The 19,836-nt window shown below is 41.4% G+C and overlaps 1 protein-coding gene across 18 annotated transcripts in view; it reads right to left on the bottom strand.

Moving 5' to 3' along the window:
• The window catches only part of BBX (BBX high mobility group box domain containing), a 154,053-nt gene that overhangs the window by 116,277 nt on the left and 17,940 nt on the right, over nt 1–19,836 (bottom strand). For 3 of the 18 annotated variants that reach the window (XM_075514854.1, XM_075514789.1, XM_075514836.1), the window contains exon 3: nt 6,521–6,605. The exons of 8 other annotated variants lie outside the window; for them this stretch is intronic. The gene's annotated coding sequence lies outside the window, so the exon portion shown is untranslated. Of the gene's footprint in view, nt 1–2,060; nt 2,145–6,487; nt 6,606–15,083; nt 15,184–19,773; nt 19,830–19,836 lie in introns of all 18 variants that reach the window. 7 more of the 18 variants (XM_075514799.1, XM_075514809.1, XM_075514821.1 and 4 more) reach the window with 7 other exon arrangements.

Below are 19,836 nucleotides of genomic sequence, written 5' to 3'. Positions count from 1 at the left end.
TTTCTCTACTGGCAGAATGCGAGTAAAAAGATAGTAACTTTGGCAAATAAGAGTTGGGTACTTGGGCCCACATGGGAAATATATTTGCATCTATAGGATAAGCATGTTTCTCACACATTTCTTGTGGAAACATTAGCATTTGAATTATCTTTAGAATCACACTGAGGCAAATGGGCATGCATCATCTTTCTAACATACTGACATGAACAGCACACAAAATGTCTTTAACCACAGTTTTATCCCTCAGAGTAATGACATAACACAGGGCTAATTTCTTGATCATAATTCTATAGCAAGAAGTAGATTTAGCAGCAATGAACTTACAGATTGCATGGAGGCAAAACCATGCAGTGTAGTATACCCAGCACCTGCAACCAAATACAAAAGATGCAGGGCCATACATGACTGCAAGTTTTATTACTACTTCCTATACAATGCTCTTCCACCACTACCACAGACAGGCCACAGACTGGGCAATAAAAGTGGTTTGTTATTTTTCTTTTGATCTTACACATTTATCTACAAAGCTGTTCAATTACAAGTGTGGCCCAGTAATACAACACACTCTTAAGAAAATACGCTCCTACTTGCCCCACAACTGAAAGAACCAGTGCTAGTTTCCACCAAGGAAACAAGGAAAGTCAATCATACCCAAAAATGTTACCACAAATCAAACCCCAGTTTCTAATTTACCATACCCCTCTCATTTTCCATCAAAACGCATCAAACTTTGAAATCGAAGTTTTCCTGGAACTGCTTTCGGCACAGCTACTGAAGGACTTTACTGTAAGAGAAGCATCCCCCACTCCCACAGCTAATCAAAGACTAGATTTGTTTCATTTTATAGCAGAACCAATAAATTCAACTCTGCATCACAAAAAACAGCTACTCAAAGCATGCACTCTGGTCTGGACCAAGAGCACAAGCAATTCTGGTCAGGCCTCAGACCATGGGACACATCACATCTCTCACGATCCCGAACAAGATCCTTGATTTCTTCCTATTGTCCCCTGTCACCTGGGGAGCAGCTCACACCTGTGGTGGTGCCCTGTAGATGCAATGGCAGCATCTAACACCTAGCTGGCCCACCACAGCTATGCTTTTTGAGTGGCTTGTTATGAAGAGCCTTCTGCAAAATCACTGAGGGTACCACAGTCAGAATGAACAAAGTCATCCCATTAGTCTGACTGTTAACAGTCAGTAACAAGAAGGCAGCAAAATAAGAATACTACAACACAAAGTAAGTAGCAACTTGCCACCAGTTATGGATTAATGATTTTAGAGCTCCATTAGAAGGTATACAGAGAATAATGCTCACCTGTTTAAAAAGCCAAAAGTTCATAACGAACCTGTGGTATTTACATTCTTCACTCCATAAAGAAAAATAACGTTTAAAAAACTAAATTTAAAAAAAATTGCAACAGTGTAAGATGACACATTTCTACACAAGTTGCCTGTTCGTTGCAACCGAGATATTCTTCCAAACAATCTGCTTTCTCTCAACCAACCTGGCTTCCATCCTGAGGTATGCTCGGCAACTGTAAAAAGAATTTTGGTTTCTTCCTTTTTGTTTTTTCCCTGTGTATAATTTTATTTTCACACATTATAAAATCATGTCATTCCCTCATATACATCACATTATTCTAGATCCACAGTTATTACTAAATCACTGTAAAGTCTCTTTCTGGCATTATTCAAATTAATCTAAAAGTTCTGAAACTACCCAAGTGTTTTTTCTGTTGTAAGTTGTTTGGAGTGAACCTTACATTTATCATCTGTCCTTTACGGCTATATTTGTGCCATATCTGTCTACACTTTTCAATGAAAGAAAAACAAATTTACACACTTCAAACTTTCATTGACTACAGTTCTTTGCTACAGCAAAACCCCTCATTTCCTGAGTATACTCCATTACAGTATCAGTAGGAGCAAAACCATCTAACCAGAGAGCATAACAACATTAATTGCTCATTTCTTGTTACTGAGCCGGGGCAGGTTGTGACTCTTGGTTCCACCTCCAACAACTCCCTGGACCGACACGATGTAAAACCGGCACTCACCTCCTTCGCCTTCCACGGTCACAGAGCTGGCACAGAAATGTTTTCGGTGCAGCAGTCTACCATTCTGCCTACAGCTCTGCTTCGCTGCAACAGAACAAAATCACCATGATACCGCTTTTCCAGCTTGGCGTCTTAGCCTGTCAGAAGAAAAAGCCTGCAGCCACCCATAAAAATTAACTCCAGACCGATGAAAATAACTCTTTCAGGGGAGGAGTAACAGCGTCTTGAGGAAAATGAAAAGCAGGAAGCTGATCTCAGCAGCGCGGGGCGCACGGACGGGGCGGAGCGGAGGCACGGAGCGAGGAAAAGTGGAGCAGAGACTCGCCGCGTATAGCTCCGTTTTGGCAGTATGGCCAAATACCGCCGCATTACTGAAATACCAGCGTTAGGGCTAACAGGCGCCGACAACACCCCCCTCCCCACACACACACGGGCGCCCCCCCCGCCGCGCGGGCCGACGTCAGCGGCGGCGCGCGCCCCGCGCAGCGGCACTCACCGCGCAGGTAGCCAGCCCTGCGCAAGCGGCCGCCCGCCCAGGCCGTCGGCCCCGAAGTGCCCGCGGACGCTCCTCCGCTCGCCCCGGCCCGGGCGAGGGCTGCCCGCGGGCGCCGCGCTGCTGAGCCCGCTTTCACGCGTGAGCCCGTTTGAAAAGGCACGTCCTGCAGGACGGATTCAACGCTCCTGCTCTTGCAGCTGGAGGAAACTCTTACTGCGCGTTAACAACAACAGATGACGGTATCTTCTGAAAGCCCGAACTGCCATGTTTTGTGCGTAACTAACTTCCTTTGATGAAGTTCTAACAAAAAGGAGAGGGGGGATTCTTTAGGAAAAGAGCTTCAAGAACCGCAAGGCTTTTCAGGCTGCAATTCAAACCGGCACCAAGCTGGGCTTGCACTCGGTAACAGCATCTCCCGCCCTGTATGAACCTTCTCCCGCAAGGGCACATGCTAGCCCCGGCAAGGCCCCCCATCCCGGGGGACGGCAGGCCACGGGAGCCGGCTCCCCTCAGGAGGGCCAGTTCTGCTCCTGCAGCGCAGGACTCCTCCGCTTGCCCTCCTGGCCTCTGCAAGAGTCGGGCCACATCTGCCGCTTGCCATGCTGTCCCCAGTTCCTCAGGAGTGACGTTTGTTTGTATCATTAGGACGGCATTGCAAAACCCACATAAAACAGAGTGATACCTAACGTTCTAAATAAACGTGGGCTTGGAAAACAAAGCGTCGAGGTAACACCGAAAAGATACAAGCCAAGGTGGACTGACTACCGTGGGAGCCATCAGCTGTTATTTCAAAAGAAGAATTAAAACCCGTAAGGGGAAACAGCCTGTCAATGGTTCTTCCTAACACTCATACAGCCAGGATCTGATCCGTACCTCTCAGCCAAAAGCAGGGAATCCCTGTGCACTTACGGTTTTTCTAAATGAGACTGTGGAGATAACCACGCAGAGTATTCCTTCTTAGACACTTGTCTTGCTCTCTTTCAGCTCTGAATGTTTTGCCTCATTATCTTTGCACAGCAAGACCTGCAGGTGTTTTGCACTGGGTGGTACAGAGGGACACAGGACCAAAACAAAACAGCAAATCAGTTTAAGCCAAGTTCTTACGCTTTTGAAAATCCTGTCTGATGTCTTCTACACTACTACTGACAGGAGAAGGGAAAAGAGAAGCAAAGTGGCCAACCAGTTTTACCTTTACCACTTCTTTCATATATTTTCTCTTGTCTGCTCAATACAGGAACCTGTAGCATGTCTTTAACTCACATTTGGAAGATCCCATTCCGGAAGATTATGAAACCCAGCAGCTTTTAACAAAGCATTTAATGACTCCTTTGAAATTCACTGTGCCTTCTTCACTTTTTGACACTGTTTCAAAGTATGCCCTACACTCAGTCTGCAGTCAAATCCAGACTGAGCTGGAGACATAATCACACCTCTCTCCCTACCTCTCTGCAGAGCCTCATGGCCTTCGCTTCCAAGAGCGGACAGGACTGGACCCGTGCCTTCGTCTTCAGCCTTCCCAGTTCACAGGCCACCTTTGGTGACTGCAGTTACTTTAACTCCTCAGGCTGTAAGTTGAAGGTCACTGATGCAGACATACATCCCTATCTACAGCTACTCTGAAGGGGTAGTCAGCTCCGACCGAGTGGATGCAAAGCCTCATTACAGCAGTATCTTCAGGTGCTCCAGCAACATCAGCAGAGCCACAAGGAGACTAAAGGCAGCCTAAATCTCAGCATGCAGGCTAGGCCAGCCAGTGTATGAGCAGCAACATGCCAGATCCTATCCACCTTAATCTCAGTGCCATTTCTGCACTAGTGTCCATGTAGTTCTGCAGCTTTATCCCTTTTCATTCATGTACTGAGACACTCTAGATTCACTCTCAAGAGAACTTACTCGTTCTTTTTGGGGAAACTGTTAGCACTGAAGTGACATACAGCTGCTTCCTTACTAAGAAAACACATAGTTTAAAGCCAGAACTATAGTGGAACTGGGAATGCAATTTATACACTCAGCTGAACAGATTTAGTGAGTATTAAAACCAAGAATCCACAAAACCTGCATGGGATATTGTGCTGGCAGTGGTGTGTGGACCAACAGCAGGCAAGGTTAAAATACAGGTAAGAGCTCAACTTTAGAGAAACAGCAAAGATATTCCCAAGCCTTTTCCGATATAATTACTGTTACATAAATGCCTGGACTTCTCTTCAAATCAAAACCAACATCTGTACAGCATCACTCACAGCTCTGAGAGTCCACCACACCAGAGATAAATGAGCTCACAAACCCACCTCCAATCCCAGGATTATTCTGTGTATTTCAGAGAAGCTGTTTCCTTCCTGCTTTATAGAAGAGAGATGCTACAGCACTGAGTACTGGTTTTCCCCTGCTATTTAAATTGATAACTCAGTTTTGAAAGGGCACTTCTCAGTTCTCACAAATACCGGCCAGGTATGCTGTTGCTACAGTGTACTAGCCTCCTTCCTCCTCTCTACTTCTTCAGTTCAAGTACACATGTACACCAGTAAGAGTATTTCATTAGATACAGAAGAGCAATCTCTGGCACTCTTGACATGACAACCAAAGACAATTTATTCCAGCAACCTAGAGAACACCAGAAGCACTTTTATAAAAAGTATTCTTAGCTAGTAAATAAAAATCATTAGCCAATTTATGAGGTTGCCTAAAATCACTTAAGGCACATCTTTAACTTCACCAATGCACATCTTCAACAACAAAGGCACATCTTTAACTTCAGTCTATCTTGACTTAGTAACAAACTAAAATGCTCTCATACATATTTTTAAGTAACTTGCTATTATTTATTTTGCAAACAATTTTTTAATAAGTGTTCTGAAAGACCCTGCTCTATGAGCCCCACTTCAGTCTTTTACTATTGATAGCACTTCATCCTTAAGATGACAAGTCATACAAAGAAAAAGTTGGAGAGACACCGGCTAAAGTATTGCATTGTTTTCAGTACAAAAAGCTCCATTTCTTTAACCCTGACTTTCTACGCAAGAAAATTCCTTGAGAAACTAGAGTAGCATCTGCTTGTACTTCAAATAATTATTCTGTGCTTCTTTGCCCCTCCCAAGTTTCCTTGACTGAGGTCATCAAAATAACAAGTACATTTTAAAAATCAAAGTTTACCATTTGTAGGATTTCAGGGGCAGGACTGTGGAAGTCATTATTAGGCAACCATTCTTCTCAAAGCGAAACAGTTTGTGCTTAACACTACCAAAGAGTTAGACTTCTGTCATTATCTTTGCTGGCCAGTGTTATTGCCCTGTCCAGAGGTCTCTCACTTCAGTATAGATACAGCGTTAGATCAGCAGTTTTTACACTGCAGTCGTTATTTCCTATGGGTCTGCAAAAGTAACTAAGAAGATTAGGCCATTGTTGGTAGGCTTACATTCATTTTTCAAGCATCCATATCATCTACAGGACACTTTTTTAGTGTTTTTAAAGTAATAAAAAAAAAGTTGAAAACCCACTACTTTAAATTGTGTCATCTTTTTTCTTGCAGGGAGAATACAAATTTTTTGAAATCTTGAAAACGGTCATGAAAAGGGATCATCTAACGTATAATCATCCTTTAGCTACTAGACAATATAAAAACCTACCTCGGAAAGAAGACATAAAGTAGAAAGTAGCAAGCACCTACAAGTGTACGCACTCCTGTGCTTTAAACTCATTCACATACACTTAAAAGTCCAGGCACTTCCAATCAAGTAGTTATTCTGCACTGTTTTAACATTAACTTGAAATTTTTGTATTGCTTAAACTACAGTTGTCAAAATTCATTTATATGTGACAATTTCTGACCTCTTATCCCCTACATTAAAGGCAGGTGGAGATTAGGCACCAAATTGTCTCTGTGTTTATCTGAAACAAGCCAACCCGGAGGTAGTTTCATCACAAATTTACTCACTCCATCAGTCCATCTATCTTCTCCTGAACTTACATGACAGGATGACTTCTCCTGGCTTGTTACTCTGGTACCTTATGAGCATTAAAGTTACTTGGAAAGTGACCAAGATGGGGAAGACCTGGTGAAAGAAGATACAAAGGGAAAAAGTAACACTGATGAATCTTGCATGGTTGAAAGCTTTCTCCTGCTAACCAGCAAGGAAATATAACAGCAAACAATCAAGGAAACAAACAAATGTTTTGAGAGCATAATTAAAAACACTCCAAAACTTAACCTGGAAGTGACTGTCAGTGAAGACATACAAACAATTCCCCAATCAATCAAATTTACAATAAGAGTCTACTATTGTAATCTTGCCTCCTGTAAATTCAAAGAATTGCGCTCACATATACATACAGAGTTTGCAGTAATATCAATAAATTATAATGTCCACTGAAGCTCCGTATTTTATTCCAATCCCATAAATAAATACAGTATTAATCACTAAATCTAAACAAACTCACTACTCAGCTCAAAATGGATACAATCTCCCAGTCCAGCACTTATATAACTCTGCAATAACAGTTAATATAACACTAAACAGATAAATTAATTCATAAAACATTCCAGAAAACACCATCAACAACCTGTGTATTCAGAAACAGCAGAATCACCATTTTAATGGTTCCCAGATCTCAGCACTTCTTAGAAGTTGTATCAAATATTTTCATATACGCACATGTATACACAAAAGCTTTATGACCTACGTAGTACATTAACAGCATACATGCAACAGCAGATTTCCATCACCAGAAAGCCACTGCCCTGTTACCTCCTACACACACCCACACATCACAAGTGTCGGAACAACTTCAGGTACAAATGCCATACGCAAATAATGCGCAAAATACCCAAGCCAAAAATCCTACCACAAGCAGCATGCTGTCCCTTCTTATCCCTCCCACACACACTGTTATCCTGAGAAGTTAAATCCCAGTTCTTCTCTGCTATAGGTGGAAGGCACTCAGATACTACATACAATGTGGTGGAATAAAATCCTAACACTGTTGCCCTCTTTTTAGCTTTATTACCAGAACAAGATACTGGCAAGTTCAGAGATGCAGAAGTTTACTTCTCACAATGTAAGATCATGTATCACCTGTAGCACAAAAACCCCACCACATTGCCAATCTCAAAATTTCTTAAAATTAGGAGGGTTTTGTCCAGCTTTTGCTTTAAGAATAATGAGAGCTGTTCTCCATGAGATTAAAATGCAAAACAGACTTTTAAAAAGAAAACTGCATTAGTATAATCTTCTCTATTTTCTAGTTCTCCTATCAGAAACAATTTATTAGAAAGACATATATATCTTTTTTTTAAAACAACTCAGTTTTCTTCCTAGATGTACTGCTGCAGTATTTTGTAAGCATATTCTTAAAAGAGATGCAGAGGTTCAAAGAACAGTTACAAAGAAAGCTATTTCACTCCGCTAATTTGCATCATTTTATGGTTCCTATCCTCCCTCCTAAATGGAAAACTAACTGTGATAAAACATCAAGCCCAATTAGAAACAGCCACTACACACAACTATTTATATGAATTATTTCCTTTAGAGTACGTGTAATTGTTTTTACAGAATCCTTTAGTGTTTGGGCCAAATAATGTAATCTTTTCTTCAGAAAAGAACTTCCTCCAGCTTCGCATCTCATTCACCAAGTACTTTGTTGAATTCAAATCTTGATATATATAAAAATAAATCTTTCAAATTTAATTTATTTTAACAAAATGCTGGAAAACCACTATGGCAGCCTGAGTTCTGCGCTCAGGATACACTTGTGATTTTCTTCAGGTTACACTATTAGTTTGCACATTAGAAAGCTCAAGTTTGGCACTTATTTGAGTATTAATTAAGATAGCGATCAAGTAGAATGTAAGACTTTAGCACCAGAACTAGACCTCAAATTTTGGAGCTTGGTCCCACTGGTATCACATTTTCCAAAATCCTGAAGTTTAGCTTCATTTTAGGCTGTAATCCATGATCCATTCCTTTTAGATTTAAAAGCCAAAAATCTGACAGGCTTCTGTAGGTACGGGAAGAAGTTGGGGAATAAAGTGGGCAAGATTTAGAGAACAGGCAAGTGACTAAGAAATGTGTTTTGTCCACATCTGTGGACAGCTAGCAGCTGTGCCAGCCACAGCAAGAGATCAGAGAGATCAGTCTCTGTGGCAGCACCAAGCAAGAGGGAGCGAGCACAGAGGAGAGGTCACGTCCCTGCAGGTGGGCTGCCATCCTGTTCTTAGCATATCCTTATATTTTCCTCCATAAACGTCCTTTCTGGAAAAGTGAGCAGGGCAGCAAAAACAGTAGGGAAATCATTTTCATTCAGTTTTACTTAAGAGCAAACCCAGCCTGACCTTTAAGTGTCTTCACAACGTTTTAACCTACGGCTGCTCTCCCACCTCTGCAGCCTCCTCTCCCACCCTTGCCCTCCAGCATAAGGTGCCCAGGCACCCCACCCTGCCCGGGGGTGCCTGTCCTGCTGCAGGGGTACACCAGCACACACCACGACTTTGGCAACAGGCAGGCTTGGCACAGCCACCCCTGGGAAGCAGAGCTGCTAGGAGGACGGCTGGCCCCAGCCAAGGCCATCGCAGCTGTGAGCAAGGACAGAGGACTCCTCCCTGGAAACACGAGAGGGAGGGTTATGCCAGCAAGAAAGTGCTGTGTTAATAGAGTACCCCACATGCAAATCCAGCAAATAAGATAAAATTTTCAACCAGCCCTGTGGATTTACGGGATGTCACCTAATCTTTAGCTGTTCTTTTGTTTTACCAACAACTACTTCCTCTGAATGATTGCGAACAAATTGAACTCAAGGTGCTTCTGCAAAACCATTAATTAGCCTTGGCTAATTGCAAACTCACTTTAAGAAAAACATATCACTTCATCTCCAGTAATAAGTGTTGCTTAGGGTTTCATACACCAGAGCAAAGCATTTGCTGTAACATCTCTCATGATGATGTTCACTGTTATCCAAAGACCTGACGCCAAAGCCAGACGTGTGAATCAGTGGCTATCACATGGTCTTTTCTAACTAAGAGTTTCTCTATGTTTCGCCAACATACTATCTAAAACCGAGTCATTTTTCTCAATCAAAAAAAAAGGACACTTTTTCTTCTCTGGTCTGTGGTTTTCTCCCCAGTGTTTGTGTGGGACACTAAAGCTAAAAAAAGTTTCTATTATGCAACACTTCACTTTACTATAAAAGAACACAAAACAGATTACCAACATTCAAAATTCACTTTTTACTTCAAACATGGACACCCCCCCCCCCCCCAAAAAAACCACCCCCAAACCCAAACATTTTTACATTCTAGGTTCAGCCACCAAAAGTCAATGCACTATGTAAAGTACTGATTGATGCACATATAAATACAGTAAACATCTTCATCAAGGAAAATCATACAGGTTTCTTGCATTCAAGTCTAAAACACATCTGCGGGGCACCACAGAAGAGGGTGGGTCTCTTCCTGCCACTCCAGCATGAATGCAAGGAACACAGATGCCAATCTTCATGTTAGCTACCTGCCTGTATAAATATAAACACAGTAACAGCATTAATGTATTGGCCCTTCTGTAACATACAAGCAGGTTTTGGGGTTTTTGGTTTTAGTTGACAGGAAAAAGGTTTAAACTAGGCTGCTCGTTACCAAAGGACGCAATGCTTTATAGATCCAAACTATGTCCTTGATCTACGCAGGGGAGCCACAAATACTTGAGCTGTTCGGGTACAATGCTGGCTTGCCAGTAACACAAATTCTCCTATTCCTGCATCTGTCCTGCACTCCTTAAGTTAAATGCAGGTTAACAATAACAGCTGTTTACGTGAAAACCTCACACTGCAAAATGCAGTGGCTGCAGAGCTGACCCACTGCTACAGAAAGGTATGATGGCCCATGGGAGACAGTAAAACTTCCAGCTGGTGCTGTTAAACTTTAGAGAAGTCATTGGTTGTGTCCCTGTGTCTCTCACGTAGCCAAACACCACTGCTGCTCTCTGGGACCCTGCCTGGTATGGCCCAGGAGAAGGAAGGTGAGCAAAAGCAACTGCTAGCTTTGGTGCTGAAAAGACCTGAGAAAGGGCAAGTGTATTCCTCTAGGAGAAAGAGGCTGCTGTAACAAGCAGCCTGGAGAAGTTCAACATCTTCTCCAACATTCACGTTTTTGTCAAAGTGATTCCACTGTTATAAACAGATCTTCTGACTTGGGTGTAGATGTGGGTTGTGAACTTAACTGCATCACTTGTAGACCAATGCAGTATACAAACCACAGAGACATAATACTTCCCCATCAACGGACACTTTTTTAAATCTTCAGCACACTAAATGCTGTATTGATTATTATTTTTTTTCTTTTTTAATTTACTTTTTCTATAAGAGAGTGGAGGGAGGATGGGGTAGAATGGTAAACATGGCCTTGAAGGATTATGCTGGCATAAGAGCACAAGGCTTGGCCCAATAATTGGAGCACTTAGTCAGTCATCACATTTACAGTTTCTTTTAATTTGGACATACCTGACTTCCTTGAAGTCACTAGAAGACCAGCTTGATCTATTTAAGCAACGGGTACTAAATAGATACTAAATCGACAGGTACACACTAGGTACTTTAGATAAACACAGGTAACTTGGCCTCAGGGTTGAATTACTTCTGTATTTCACATACATTCCCAAAGACTCTAGGTTTCAATTACACCTTCTTTAGGGAAAGGCAGAAGAGCAGGGCAAAAATTCTACCCTGAGCACCAAAGGCAATACACTCATCTTCCCCTGCCTCCACCACTCCTATAAAACCCAAGAACAAGCCCTCTAATAAGTAGATCTTATCCCCAACTAGTTTTCACTTTCAACAACAAGAAAACTTAGTATCAAAATAAATACCAAGTTAATTCAGTAATAATTTCCCGAGGGAAAGCACTGTTTTCAACATCCAGGGCTATAAAAGAAATCCATAAACACGATTTGCAACTTGCTAGTGTAGGAAGAGTTGTTACTGCAGCCTAACCAGACTTTGCATCTTGAAGGAATGTCCAGGACATGCTCTCATTGCATACAGCACCTACTCTCAGTGACTGGCCCCAAACATTCCAGATGCTTTCAGCAGCCCTATGCTCCTAGACACAGAAACCCGATTTAAACCAACTAACCGAGTAAAAGGAACTCTAACTACAGCAGCCCAGCACAGCTCTGCCTGAGCTAATTTCCTCAATGCTAGTTAAATTAACATGTACAGAGCTCCATGCTATCACTGCCAAACCACTTCTGATACTTGCTCTACCTTATTGAAAGCACACTCAGGTAACTATAAAACACAGTGGTCTACAATGTGGACATACCCTTAAGGTTTGAGATTATGCCAGGTTTTATCAATAGGTTGGATTTTAAAATGCTTCATTTTAATAAGATGCTTCTAAAAAGTTGGTAATAAAGAATATTTTGAGGTTTTTTGTTGGTATTGTTTTGTTTAAGACCCTGCATACTGCACAGCCAACTCTCTAGATCTCAAAATCCATCAAATCCAACCGCACAGCAGACTTGGGAACGATGCAGAAAACTCTTAGCTTTGTTAGTAAACATGCAGTGTATTTGCCTGTTGGTCTGGCTGAACTCCTTAGCTGTGTTGGGCATTTACCAGAGGCCAGTGATGCCCTGAATCTTCAAGGAGGTCATGGAGAAAAGAAAGCACTCAGCACCTCGGTAGGGGATCTGGTGGATGGGACGACTCCAATTGTCCCTAAATTAACTAAAAATCAACAGAATAGTTGAGACATTAAAGACAGCGTTTGGCAGATATGGAGGGAAGACCCTGGGTTTCCTGGAAGAAGATATTTGTACTGGAGAGGCACACGTCCTGGGTAGTCCTCTCCACCTCCCATCTCTATTTCCCCTAGTAATACTGTGATTAATTTGGAGTCATACAGCAATTGCCATCAATTGCCAAACTATTCACTAATCTTTACTAGGCCTCCCAGTTCACTGTAATAATTTTAAGTACATCACAAAGCAGAAATCTCTCATGATCATTTATTTATCACTGCTGAGAAACACAACACAGTGTCCACTGTTCTCTGGAAAGCTATCACTCTGCCCAATAAGACACATGTCACTATACACTCTGGAGCCCTTTTCTGTATTGACTCCGTGGTCAAATTAAAGCAAGTTGCTTGCATTACTCTTTCTACCCCTGGTATTATAACCATCACTGAATTTTTGTGAATAAAGGAACTTAAGAATCAAACTTTACCTTGCTATATTATTCTGAATGTGCAGTGGTAGCAAACTCTCTGCGAGCCACATCAAGGTCCACGTGTTTGTAGCATACAGGGACCACACTTAAAGAACACTGGTGAACACAGACACCTTGGCAATACATGATCTCCCATCTTCAAGTTTAAAATCGATTTCTTTCATCATATATACATATGGGGGGGGGAGGGGGGGATTTCATTATTTCAAGTCAACCTAAGTGACCTGTTGCTTCTCACTGAGTTGCAATGGGAACAAGGCATCTATCTCTCACTTGCATGACTGAAAATTTCAAAACAAAATTAATGATGGATATAGCTAAGTTTGCCTCAGTAAGCACCAACTGCTTAATAATTCACAGCTGATAGTAATTTAATTTAAATTCTAACTGATAGTCAGTACAATCCTATTGGTACATAACTGTATAAATCATGTACCTTTTCAACTGCATATAACAGATTTCAGTAATGTGCTCATCAAATGCTGAATCCTTGCTTAATTATTTACTTTCCTAATCATTATTTTAGGATGTTTATGTAAGAACTAGAATTCTTTTCAAATTAGAGGCAAGTGAAAGGTGTAACCATTGGAAATCACAAAATTTTCACTTTGAAATTTTAAGTACCATCTGACTGCATCCACTAAAATTATTCAGGTCTGCCCTAACAACAAAGATTTTCCTAAATTTCACACATTCCTGCAAATAGGGGTATAAAAAGAAATGCTTCTGAAGCTCCCATATTTTGGCAAGACAATGGTATATGCTAGTCCTTTATGGCAGCTGCTGAAAACGATCATCTCTACATCTTGTCCTGTCACTCCTGTCAGTAAAACGACGTGTAGGTATTTTACTGGACAAAGCATGCTAGTGCAACAGGTCTGTAAGTCACTACAGAACTGATTTTAAATGTTCTTAACTTAAGTTGCTTCCACCATTGCTAGAAAAAGAAACAACACTATTTCATACACAGGCATGGAAGAATTTTCACTCAATTCACCTCATATGGCTATTCCAGACATCCCCATCACAAATGCTTAGATTCTTTTCCTACGGCATAATAACAAGCAATTGACGCTAAGTAGGATGGGAGAAACTGAAATTTCGTATAAGAGTTGAATTATTTTTACTCCTAATATCTGTCTACTGGTTAAGAAAGCTACTTATTCTCAATTTCACCTTAGTCCTACTGAATTGCATTGTCTGTCCACATAAACAGGGTTGCCCAAATTCCCAAAGACACCTGGCTAATACACAGATCTGTCCTCTCATTCAAAAAATAAAAATGGACATTTACTGATTTAAAATAAAATCTCTTTAACACAAATCAAGAGATTCACAACTCTCAAAACCAAGTTTGTGGTCCACTGAATCAGGGCTAATCACTTCATCTTACTGCTGTTTTGTTCAGCGTTACTTCTACCAACTAAAACCCTAAAGTCCACAGATTTCTTCCAAGGCAGGCCAGAGAGATTTTACAAAAATGAAAGACTTAGAACTCAAAGTGCAAGGTTAAGCAAGCATGAGCATATAACCACAGGTCTTGAATCATGCCTTTGATGAGACTTACTTGATTAACCCCCTTGTTCTTTTGCAGTGCTTTACATCCTGATCACACAATGTTTCAGGAGAATGCTGACCATCAGCAGGTAAGTGGAAACAAAGGCGAGAAAAAGTAAAACAAGAACACCAGCAGCCTAAAGAAAGATCAGGGCAGTGCGAATAGAAAAGAATAAATTTCAGCCTTATGCACTACATACTAGCCAACACAGTCTCACTAGTTAGGATGAGCTATTTTGATTACTTCCAATAATCTCCCAACTTGGATACTTTTAATGCCGTTTTGATTCTTCAGAGCTTCCGAAGAAAAACATCTCTACGGCCTCATTGAAGCAGCAGAGAATTCCTTTACTCCCGCAGTCCCTCAGCCCTGGCTGCTGTATCCCACCTAGTGATCAGCATTCCCACGATGTCAAGGTGAGTTTGCAAGTTAGAGATATTCACTGCCAATTTGTTAAACTGTGAACCTCACATGCCAGCAAGTTCCTGCATGGCTTAATCCCTGGTCTCCATTCACAGTGATGGTGCACATAAGCAAATTACCACCACTAAGTGAAAATGAAGGTCGTCTTTGTTGAGAAAGTAAGAATGCTTGAACTTTCTCTTTTGAAGTAAGATTCTTGAGGACAGAATCTCACTCATTTGCCCAAACTATTCAGAAGTCCAAGAAACACCTACACAAGGCGGGTTTTTGAAAATTTGGTCTAACTTGCTCATGATTCAAATGCATGCAACTAGCAAAATCAGTTTATTACCTTTACTTTCCTTCAGACCACGGCTCTAGTATAGAACAGTTAGCTCCTGCCACCTTGTGGGACTCCATGGATTTCCCTGAAAGCTTGTTTCAGCAGCAAGCTAGTCAGTTAAAACAAATAAACATTCAGGAGTTACTTTCCTTGTGTTTCACCATGGTGAACATTAAAATAAGAGAGAAATATTTATGGAGAGGGTATGCCATTTTGAGTATTTTCTGGTTCATTATTCCTAGCATTGTTTATATAGTTGAACTGCTGGATTTAGTAATCTTATGGAGGGTGTTTTAAATATTTAAATATCTGTCAAGAATCCTAAGTTTTGGAAGCTGATGCATCTAAGTTTAAAATAACACTGTGATCAAATACTTGTCATCAGCAGTAAATTTCACATATTTGAAATAGATTCCTCATAGAAATAATAAGAATTTAGGCTGAAAATCCTTGCAGTCAGGTGCAATTTTGAAACCCAATAATAATCTCAGTCTTATAAGGAATTATGCATATGCTTAACTTTTAATATAGTGATAACACATGTCCAGTTCTCCCAAAAGACCTGAATCCACGTGATTACTTTTTAACTGCAATTTGACTTTCTATTTAAATGTTTTTCCTCTCCTCATCCCCCTCCACCCCTATCATTCATGGCTGACAATAAATGAGTAAAGTTCTCCGAAGAAGAATGAGACAACTGGAATGGAAGAAGTTTTTCAACCCAGTAACAAGCAGGCGAAGACCCATGGATCTCCATCGTCATGTCTTACATGTTGTCTACTGCCCTCTCAGACAGGTAACTCGTGACACCTACTTTGTGGAGGTGCAAAAGACAACAGCAGCTGCAAACAAGAGAAGAGATGAAGTTCTCTTTATTTAAGCAAAACCTCTGGTGCTCCAGATCTCAAAAATGAAAGAGCACAGAAGAGTGCGGATGATGGGACTCCATGAACCTGATCAACAGCCTCAATGAACCTGCTCCTTTCTATTCTTGGAGCTAAGTTATTTGTTACAGATGCATAGAAATGCAAGAACAGTTAGGGAGTACTTCTTCCCCCCATCATCCTGCAACTGCTTCACTGAACCCCATGGAGATCTACCATGCTGTGTACTTGATGCCAACTGTGGCAAACAACTCCTTGGAACTTCCTTCTGGTAAAGGAAAAACTGTCAGACTCAAAATAGGAACAGCTCTTTCTGATGTCACAAGAAGACCATCTCTAGTAATGGCCTTAGTAGCTCATAAATAAACTCAAGAACAATAATTACAGATCCACAGCCAAAGGAAATACAGCAGGAACATCCTCTTTCATCCATAAGTAGAATGCATTTTTGCTAAAGAGTGAAACAATGACAAAATGTCAGGCAATGAATCAAGTTGACACAGTATACCCGAGGGACAGAAATTTTGTGTTCTTGAGTAAAAAAGTTTTAGAATCTCACAAGCTTCCCTGATAACTTTACAAGTGGGGTTGTGTCTGATAGCCATCATATTCCTCCCCCCGCCCCGTATCTCCTCCTTTATACTCTCAAAGTCCTAGTAGCCATACAGTTAACTTAGAAGCCAAAGTTCAGAGGTGTCCGTGACAACCTCTGACCACACCTCAGCTCCAGGACTGAGAATCCTTCCCAGACTGAGCTGTGTCTGTGTCCTGACTGTCTGGAAGACACCAAAATGTTCCTCACAGTTGTCCTTACCCATCCTAGTCTCCACTACAGGAAACCCAGACAAACCGGCAGGGAGCTCCAGAAGAGAGTCCTCAAGCTGGATGATCAGGGAATCAGAACTGCAGGGCATACCCTACCTGCCCCAGATACAGCCAACACCTTGCAAGGACAGCCCAGGTACCACTATACTCTTACCTCACTCTGTAATAGGAATATAGAAGTCTCGTCACGAGCTATTTGAGCAGCCTTTTCCCTGCTCTGGAGCACCATGACATTAAGTCAGTCTCACTGTAACTGCAGACATATATCTAAGAGCCACCTTCAGTCCTTGGCTACAAAGAAATAGCATGCTCTAGCACCAGAATGGATCAGATCCAACACCCACTGCAGGTCTCAATAACACCATAAAGCATGAGAGGAAAATACTAGGACCCTACAAGAAATTCCACTTTGATGCAAGTGAATCATATCCTGCCATGTCCTCTTATTCCCATTTTCGTTCTCTACTAGTCCTATATTCTGCAGTATTACCAATCCAATGGGAAGATCCCTGAGCTAACCTTCTGCTTGCCTACATGCTCATAGCAGTCTAACTGCAGTACCAGGGAGTTGAGCTACTACCTTATTCTTCAGGCTGGTTTGAAACCAGTGGCAGCATAGACACACTTCTCATACCCTGACTAGAAGTCCTCTTCTTGGTGAGGATAACTGACTTGGACCTGATAATAACAGCACTCCCAAGCAGCAGCAAACTGAAAAGAACCTGATGATTTTCAGTTCTTGCTGTTGTCCACAGCATTCTGAACACCAGTACTGAAAACTGACCAGCATTAACTTTGCTTAAAGTTGAGAGCTCTCTAAGGAGCGAGAAGCATCTGGTCCAGGTCAAGGAAGTGTCACAGCATGGCTTCAGCCTGGTTCCCATCTGAAACACTACTCCTTAGCTGTCAGGGTAAGATTTGTTTTACTTCTTCTTGGAATATTTATTTTTCTGCAAAAACATTATCTGACTTTTGCAAACTTTTGTTGAGGGAACTTTCCAAGCAGTTACATAAATTAATTACTTTATTCTTGTATTAACTGGAGGAAGAAGTATTAAAAAAAAAAAACCAACCCAAAACAACCCACTATTGGGCCACTTACCCCTTCTGTTTTCATTTTATCTATACCATTATTATGTCCTTTCACTGTCAACTGTTTAGCCTTACATTTTAAGGAGAAAAGAGGAAAGTTCTGAATGTAAGTTTTCTCTATTTCTTGAGAAATGCCTCTAGAAATCACTCAGGTTACAGAATTTACAAACTGCTGTATGTAACAAGCCTTATCAGATTTCCAAGAGGAGCCTCGCTGCTTCATAAACCAGAATCCACAATCAGATCCATCTTCACCAATTGTTTCATTGATGCCAAGCCACAACAGCTTACCCAGAACTGTGCACGTGCCCAAGGACCTGTGCCAAAATGTCTCAGAGCAGGATCAGGTCCCTGTAAGATTAGCTTCAATGTAGGGCTTCAATGCTGCAACTGCAATAGCTCAGGGAGACTGCTATGACAGAGGCATTGCAGGACTGGGCCCTAAAATAATCAAGTATATAAAGATCTTTGTCCTCTCCACAACTGAAGCACAATTCTTAAAAACCAACCAGACAAAAAACTTTTGTATTTGTGAAATAAAAATCAATTCTTTGGATGGCAAGCAGGACCAGCATTCTTCAGGCCAAGCTCCTTAGGATCTACAGCCTGTTTCCCCATTTTTTATTTTGTTTGTTTTTTTAGAAGTTGTTTTTCAGGTTTTTTTTTTCCTTGAAGATAAATATTTTTATTCTAGTAATTCTTTCCCATCTCCCTCAGATGAAAACCCTGCATGGCCCTTGTCTTAAAGATAAACTCAACACAGGAAAAACTCAGCCCAAAAGATGCAAGTTTGGCAGCATTTAAAAAAAGGTCAGCAGTTAAAAAGCCTGATAGTGCTGGCTGGAACTGTAGAGCAAGGATGGGGGATAACTCCCCTGGGATCTACCAATTTTTACCGATTATCTTAGCTTTCTACCATTTTATTTCACAGTACAGCACACAGATGGCTGGATTTGAAATCAGAAAGTGAACAAGATATTAAGAATTTTCTGTGAAATCAAGTTCTGGTATGCTCAAAACTGCGTGCCAACTGAGAAAGTGGAACATGCTTAAAACCTTAGGTTGGCACAGAAGTCCACAGCTCTGAACAGTACTGACCTAAGAAAAGAAAGCACAAGATCCACAGATTCTCAATCTAATCTGCTTTAAAAGACAGTCATTAGGCTTCCTCGTTACTGACCTACTATGAGACTACAAGTTTAAACTTGGGACCTGGACTATGAAGTGCCCCCCCAAAACGCCACACTGCCACAATGCGGACTTCCTTCCAGACCACTTGTGCCAATCCTTAGTGCAAGAAGCTCAGGCTAGCGAGCTCAGCTGAACACTCTGAAATATGTAAGTACAGACCAAGCCCAGCCTAAGAAGCCCTTTTGAGCAGTAGGACATTTTAGCTCATGCCTGGAACCAGCATAAATACATTTCTATCACCTTCACACATCTTGGACCACAAACAGAATGTGCTTATGCATCCTTGCAGAACTGACTTTCAGAGAAGTAGGAAGAACAGAGGGCAATATTCACACAGCACTGAGTTAAGAAGAGACCCTGGGTTGGAAGAACAAAACACCAGGTCCAAAAGCTCTGACCTACAAGGTTATGTTTCTATCATGCAGCACAAGCTCTTAAACCTAGTAGAAGAATTCTGAACTGAACTTGGATGCTAACAGATTTGGTAAGTTCACAAATACTTAACCAGTAAGCCTGAAGTCAATCGATGACAGTTCACTACCATTTTTTTCACCTACCAATATGGAAAAGTAATATACGCACATACAGAGGGTAGATGTTTTAGTAACAAAGAGGTAGCTGGTGTAATAAATTTAACAGTTACGCAGAAACTTGCAGGAAGTTCAGGAGTTCTGTACTTGGTTCTGCCACCAGCCATCTGGTCTTACCTGAACATCCCTGGGTCTACGCCGCAATCTGCAAAACAGGGGTGGCAACACTGGTTCTGAAAT

The sequence above is a fragment of the Mycteria americana genome, chromosome 1, assembly GCF_035582795.1.
Source record: "Mycteria americana isolate JAX WOST 10 ecotype Jacksonville Zoo and Gardens chromosome 1, USCA_MyAme_1.0, whole genome shotgun sequence".
Taxonomy (NCBI): Eukaryota; Metazoa; Chordata; class Aves; order Ciconiiformes; family Ciconiidae; genus Mycteria; species Mycteria americana.
Note: the sequence above shows the minus strand (reverse complement) of the source record. Positions and strands in the feature narration are given on the sequence as shown.